Raw genomic sequence first — 8,016 nt, forward strand, 5'->3', positions numbered from 1 at the left:
AGGAAGGAAGGAAGGAAGGAAGGAAGGAAGGAAGGAAGGAAGGAAGGCTGGAAAGAAGGCTGGAAGGAAGGCTGGAAGGAAGAAAGAAAACAATTTTGAAATTCTGATCCATTCCAGAGGTCTGATGATAAAGAATGCTAACGACTTCCTAATTATTAAGAGACGTGGTTGATTAATAAACAAAATGAGGTACCTATTTTTGGACATGACTATATGGGAATTTGTTTTGCTCAACTATATTTATTTGTTACACTTGGAGAAGGAGGATTTGAGGAGGGAAGGTAAAAAAATAATTAATGACTAAAAAATGTAAAAATAAAATTTAAGTTCATGATTAGGGTTTCAAATTAGATTGAAAGGACTGAGTAAGTCAGTTTGTACAAAGACAATGGGTCTGCTATGACTGAATGTTGCACCTCAATGTATCCTGGCCTAGGTACATAATCATTAGAATGCTGGCCTTAGAATCAGGAAGACCTGAATTCAATCTTGCTTCAGACGCTCTTTAGCTCTGTGACCTTAAGCAAGTCATCTAACCTCTCTCTACTCAGTTTTCTCAATTGTAAAATAAAGATAATAATAGCACCTACTTCAGGTTATTTGTTGTGAGGATAAAATGATAAAATAGATAGAGTGCTTTGAAAATCTTAAAGCGTTATAAAAATTATAGCTGTTATTGTTATCATTATTTTTATTAGCATTGATGGTGTCCATTATTATGGCAAGATTTGAAATGTTCTAATTATGTAAAAGAAACTTCAACCCAGCAAGATTTAGAGAGAGCTACCATAGATGGAAGGGCAACTTTGTACTTCCCCTGAGCCTCATTCCTATCTCTAGATACCTTACCTAGAATCAGTAAAGTACCAGGAGAACATTAAATAAAATATATGCAAAATAGTCAATCCAAATATTCATTCAATAGCCATGTGGAAGTGTCTGCTACGTGAAAAGCATGATGTATGATAGGCCCTTGAGCAGATACAGTGATACCTTCTTGCCATTTATAATCTAGCCCAGAGGCTCTTAACCTGGAGTCAATGAACTCATTTAGTTATAATATTTTGATAATTATCTTTCAATATAATTGGTTTACTTTGTAAATGATGTCTTATATTTTCTGCATTTAAAAACATTTTTATGAGTAGGAGTCATAGGCTTCACCAGACTGCCACAGGGGTTTGTGACACCAAAAAAGGTCAAGAATCACTATTTTAACAGGAGAGATACAAATCATACAAAAAGATGCAAAGCATATGCAGTGATTAAAATAGTTCAAGATAAAATAGAATAAGCATAATCAAGGTACAACATGCTATTCAAAGCCAGAGGAAGACCATCATTTATAAAGTGAGGAGCTACCCAAGAGCAACTCTATCTAGTTTTATACCTCCCTCCTTCCTCCCAGACAAAAAGAATATATACATATATATCCATATTTATATATATATCCACATTTATATATATATGCACATTTTTATATATCTCCACAGTTAAATATATCCATATTTATAAATATAGATCTCCATCTTTTTATATATATCCACATTTATACATATATGGACATTTATATATATCTACATTTTTATATATCCACATTTTATATAAATACATATATATAAACATAAACATGTATGCATATTTGTGTATGTACGTATCTCCACAGGATAAACATCTCATATATGCAATTTATGCATAACACGGATTACATTTGACTTCAAAGGCAATGTGGCCCAGGGTAAGGCAAAGCAAGCAAGCAGAGAACATACCCATGTAGAGTTCTAAGAAGGCATCACCTCCAACATTGCTCCCAGAAGTAGACTGCTGAAAATTGAAAAATATTAGCAGTGGTGGGACACTGAAGAATGCCATACAGGAAGGGGTAATTTCATCATTATCTAAGGCCCTTCAAGGCTTAGTGAAGTGCGACCTGCTTCCCAGAGTCTTTCTTGATCTTCCTGGTCGTTGGCTTCCCTGTCAGTATCACTGTGTATTGATTTTGCATGTATCCGGTATTTATATCTCTGTGAACATGTATGAATTCAATACAATAAAAATTCCTTGAGGTAAGTGACTCTTCCATATTTGTTTCCCTAGCACCCAGCACAGTGTCTGGCATAGACTAAGCATTTAATAAATGCTTGTTGATTGATTGATTGGTTGATTAACTCAATGGAAAAAGCATTGAACTAAGAGTCAGTAGACCTGGGCTCTGGTCCCAGTTCTGCCCCCTCGGTGTGACTTTTTACAAGTGACTTACTCTTTCTGGACCTCGGTTTCCTTATCTATAAAACTGAAAGTTGAAATAGATGATCTCTATGGCTCTTCTAGTTCCAAAATTGTATAATTCTTTTTTTTTTCCTTTCTGCCCAAGAGCTTACAAATTCAATTCTCTCCTGACTACAAAATACACTTATTTTAGATTCATTTTGTGATTGTTCCCATACTCTCCTTTGCTCTAGATTCACATATTTTCTTGGGGTCATTTGAATGGGGTTGTAGATTAACTAAAAGCAGATAAAGTCAGCTCCTGCAATCCTCGGCCCTATTAGGCCATCAGAAAAATTAGGGAAAAGAATATCTGTAGGGAAAAATTTGAGCATAAATTTAATTCCACCCTGAGCTGGATGAAGTTGCACTTTTGAGCTTCTGCATCTGTGTCCTCAGTAGGGAGTTATCTGGCTATGCATGTGTTTTCACATCTGTCAGCTAAATCGGAGACCTAAATGAGAAATGTAGGGCCCAGAAGCATCATGTGGTTTGTGGCCCTCCCTGGGAGACACTGGGTCAAGAAAGCAATAAATGAGTTACCAGGAGACAATGAGAGCATTTTCATGTACAACTTTAGATCCTTTTCCAGTACTGTTTCTGTTCCATAAAGGGAACATGTACCCATTTTCTCCAGGCCATTAAAACTAGATACATCTGGTATGAACAAAGTGGATGTGGTTTCTTCTTTTGAATGGTGTGAGTTCTATATGAGCATACCAGAAGAGAAACTCTCAGCCTACTTGCAGATAAAGACTGAAATCAGGAGGCTGGTGCACAGCCCACAAAGACAAGAGATACCAATTCTTTGTCATCTAGTGTATATCAAACACCTTAGGCTTTCCAGAGGAGTGTTCATCCCTTTGTGCAAAAGCAAACACCAGCACAATAGGTTTTTGACCACAGGTCAAAGGTCTCACTTGATGAGGAAACTGGGTTGGGGGGGTTGGGCAGTGAGATGACTTGGGTAGGATCAGACAGGACATCTGGGCTGAATGAGAGCCTGGATTAGATCTCCCATCTCTACTATTCCATGCTGTAGTTTAACCACTGAAACACTCTGGCCCCCAAAACATAAATGATATGGTGTAGGGGTGGCGATTGATACCTCAATAAAGCAGGAATCAAATGAGCTTTTCTACTAGTCCTACCTCATGGATGAAAGGTCATGCATGGGCTGGGGGTGATAAGGGGTAATGGGTAGAGCATTAATCTTGGGAAGCATTAGCATTAGGAAGACCTAGATTCAGATCCCACTTTGGCAACTAACCAGCTGTGTGACCTAAGGCAAGTCATCTAACTCCTCTAAGACTCCATTCCTACATCTCTACAATGGGGACAAAAAGAGCATCTACTTCACAAGACTGTGTGAGGATCAAGTGAAGCAATCTATGAAAACTGGTTTGCAAACCTTAAAATATCATGTAATTCAGTCTCACTTATTCCCCTAAAAGGGCCACTTTGGGTTCTCTTTCAGAAGAGAATAAACTGTAGAAGAGATTGGAAAGAATGCTGGATTTGGGGTCAAAGGATATGGACTTTTCTTCAAGTGAGATCATAGCATCATTGATTTGGAGCTAGAACATACCTCAGAGGCTATCTAGTAAAACCCTTTCACATTATAGATGAGGACCTAGAGCTTAAGTGACTTGCCCAAGGTCATACATCTAGTAATTGTCAGAGGTAGGATTTGAATCCAAATCTTTCTCACTCCAAGACCAGCACTCTATCCACCAGACCACTCTTAGTCCGTTCTGCCAGGATGTTCCCTCCCTTCTTTCCCTTGACTTGATTTCCACCAGAATCCTCTGTACCCCTTGTCCCAATCCAGCCCTGATGATCTTACTACTAAAAACTAGGTCAATTTCAAACCTGGCTACAGCTAAGCCTGGCTCATGAATGTCCTTTCTGTCATCCAATCAGCTTGAAAAGAGAAAGAATTACTTCAGAAGAGGGAATATGGAGATGATGGGTCTTCCTATAGACCTCCTCTATCAGTCTCAATCATTTGAATTTAGTGTACATGTGCATGTGTGCTCAGTACACATGAATACAACTCCTTAGGAACTAATGAGAAGCATTTTCAATCCCCTCCTCCTAACCCCAGTAAGCCCACACTAACTGGGCTATGCATGTTCTCCCCACTGCCATTCCCTCCATCTCCTTAAGCTCAATTTTTGGGTTACCCAGACTCTAAAGGGTATTTAAAATAAAACCTAAATTACTACCTTATGTTTGGGGTGAGTCAACACCCAAGTTTGGCATCCCTCCTTTCAGAGTGAGATTTGAACAAACCCACGCTGCTGCACAAGTGGAAAATTGGTGTTGCATCACAGATTCTGTTGGGATCACCACATTTGGAATTCTAGGTTCCTTCTCCCACAGAGTCAAATTTAGCCCAGCCCTTGAGAGCAGCTCTCTGCTCTCTGACATTCAAAATATTATTTAATTTTTTTTAAAAAGAGCATGGGGGTTTGTAGGCGATTTGAACTGAGACTACGGGTGTGTTATTACTGACTAACTCCTAAATGGGTTCGATTTTAGTCAGCGGACTCGTGGTCACAGCCTCCACTTAAGTTTCCCAAACCTCTTCTTTTTTTCAAGCCAACCACAGAAAGCACTGATAATGATTAGTGCTCTTTTATTTGCGACCACCAAAGAGTAAGCAGTTTTATTTTCTATTAATGATGTCTCTCACTCTAAGTGAAACTAAACGTGCTAATTTCAGGTTTGCATACTCGTGGATGTATCTGTGGTAGAAAGAGAGGCTGTGGTCCCATCCAGACACTACTTTAGGGCTTCAGAGGGCAGTGATAGTCTTAGAAATCTTATACTTTTTTGAAACTGGATTTCATGCCTAAACTTGATCCATAAATGGATTTCTCCTCCCAGATCTCATTAACCACTTGTCAGCCAAAGTGGAAGATTTTACTGAGAAGTATATTTTGTTCTTCATTTACATTCAAACCCAACTCATCGACAGTAAGACCAGTCAGTCAGTCAACAAGCTTTCATTAAGCATGCCCCATTTATCAAGGACAATGCTAATCACTAGTGACAAAAGACAAAAATAAAATAGTGCCTCCCTCAAAAAGTGTGTATTCTAGTGAGAGAAACATCATTTACACACATACAGAATATACACAAAATGAGTGTAAAGTAGGTTTGGGATGGAGGAATAGGAAAGGCTTAATGAAGAAAGTAGGACTTGAGACGAGATTGGAAGAAAACCAAGGTTTCCAAGTTGAGTTGAGAAAAAAAATTCACTGCAGGTATGGGATGCAGCTAATATAAGGCACAAAGATGGGAGATAGAGTGTTGTGTGTGTAAAACATCAAGTAAGCCAGCATGGCTGGATAGTAGAGTTCTGGGAGGGGAATACAGTGCAAGAAGATTAAAAAGGTAGGAGGTGCCCAGATTATGAGGGAGCTCTGAATGTCAAAAAGAGGAATTTATACTTGCCTCTTGAGGCAAATAGGGAACAACTGAAGTTAGTTGAGTTGGGAGAGAGAAGGGGACATGATCAGGTCTAGGGTATAGGAAGATTACCTTAGCTGCCCGGTGGAGGATGGATTATAGTGGAGGCTTGAGGCAGCGATACCAAAAAGGGGACCACTGCATTTCCTGGGAGAAAGATGATGAGGGCCTGAACTCATTAGGTGGCTGTGTGAGGGGAATGGAGAAAATTTTAATTTTCTTCTGTTCTTAAAGACTGAAATCCTAAATGCTTAATATTGGGCTTTAGCGTTCTATGTGACATGTTGAACATTACAACATGTATATAAAATAAACCGAGAGACTCTCTCAAAAAAGCATACATCAACAGTCATCATTCAACCTCACTCATTGCCCCCACATTCCCAAGAATCTCATACATACAGGATACATGACCCATGAGCCCATTCCAGGGTGTGATACTTCTGAGCACATAAATACAATGAGTTAGGTTGTTTGTTTGTTTGTTTGTTTGTTTTTACCATCTTTGTTCTCCAAGCTCCACCTCCTCCCCCAGCCCACTGATACTTAAACAAAAATAAGAAAGAAACACACTGGCCCATTCTAATAGCTTTTAAATGCCAACCCTTGCCACTCTCCCATCTTGAATGATTTCTTTCTGACATTGAAAAAGATGTTTACAATGTGATAACAACATATCCCCTCTGTTCTTGCATCTAACAGCTATAAAAGCAAACACCTTCAGCCATCTCTGTTGAGCACAGTTTATGGTATTGGTCCCAATGGAATAAAAGTACTCCAGGGCTCAGGGAAGAAATTCTAGTATAATGGACCCATTGACCTCCAGCTGATCTTACCACTTGGTGTTTTTCTCTTCTACTCTAAATCTGGAAATGTGCTGTCTGGTCAGCAGTGTGCTGTAGTTTAAGTCAGAGACATAAATGTTCTAGATGCCAGGAGAGCATGTCTGTGCTTGCAGGGCATTAGGAAGTACTAACTTGTTAAGCAGAGTCCAAACGCTGCTCAGAGGACCGAGTAAGACACCTTTGTCATGCAGCCAGGCAGCAGCTGTGTGCATTGCAGACACTGTGGGTGTTTGTCCGTCTGCTCGCTCAGCAGCTGTCCCTGCCACTGGCCTGAGTTATTGTCCTACACAGAGCAGCCTCTCCAAGAGAGTAGCCCAGAAAGGGTCTCAATGTGTGTGAGACCAATAGATTGGGTTACATTTAAAGCACTCCTTTCAAAATGACATTACTCTTAAGGCATGCTTTTCCGTAAGGCCTAGAGCTTTGGTCCCAAAATCTTGTTAAAGAGGAGAGTGTAGACACAAAAACATGTGTAACATTTGCAATTGAATAATTTAATAGTGATCTACAGCCAACTATTTGAAAAATGACTACAGAGACCAACAATTTTGTGGGAAAGTTAGAATTTTTTTAAGCCCTGGCATTCAGTTGTTAGGGGGTTTCCCTCCAAACTCTTTTTTTAAACCAGACCTGGGTATTGTTTTTACTTTCTCTGATTTTTACTTATTAATACAAATTCCATGTTAATGTTATTTCCATTAAGGGTGTCTTTATATATTTATATTCTCACTATATTTGTAAATTATACTATTATCCTTCCAAAGAGTACCCTATAATACTACCAGCAAGCAAAGATATTTTTTTAGATTATATTATGCTCCACATCTTGCTTCATATCTCAGTCAGCCGTCCTCCTTAGGACCATCTTTTCATCTACAATGATGCTGTCCTCCTCTCCACCAGGAATAAACGCCTCCAATGAAAAAGTAAAGATGTGAAAAGTTAAATGATATAAGAAATGTTCCAAGACAGTATATGATACAGGTAAATAATAAATGCTACGGGTGTTCAGAGGAGAGGGAGAACACTAAGACAGAAAAGTAATCAAATCACTCAGTTGAAAAAAACCTTTCAGACCATCTGGTACATGGTATCATGGATTGGGCCCTGGAATTGGAGTCAAGAAGCAGTGATACCCATCATTTGGGGAATGAATGAACTAGTTGTGGTATATGATTGTGAGAGAATACTACTGTGCTTTAAGAAATGATGAGCTTGCTGATCTTAGAAAAATAAGGATAGACTTGAATGAAATAATGAAGAGCAAAATGAGCAGAACCAAGAGAACATTGTGTACAGTAACAGCAATGTTGTTTTAAGAACAATATTGAGCTAGTAAGTCATTTTGACTATTATAAATACCCAATTTAACTACAAAGGACATATGAAGGAAGACACTATCAGTATCCAGAGAATGAACTGAGAA

This window comes from Vombatus ursinus, unplaced genomic scaffold (genome assembly GCF_900497805.2).
Source record: "Vombatus ursinus unplaced genomic scaffold, bare-nosed wombat genome assembly UNPS02011700.1, whole genome shotgun sequence".
NCBI classification, from domain to species: domain Eukaryota; kingdom Metazoa; phylum Chordata; class Mammalia; order Diprotodontia; family Vombatidae; genus Vombatus; species Vombatus ursinus.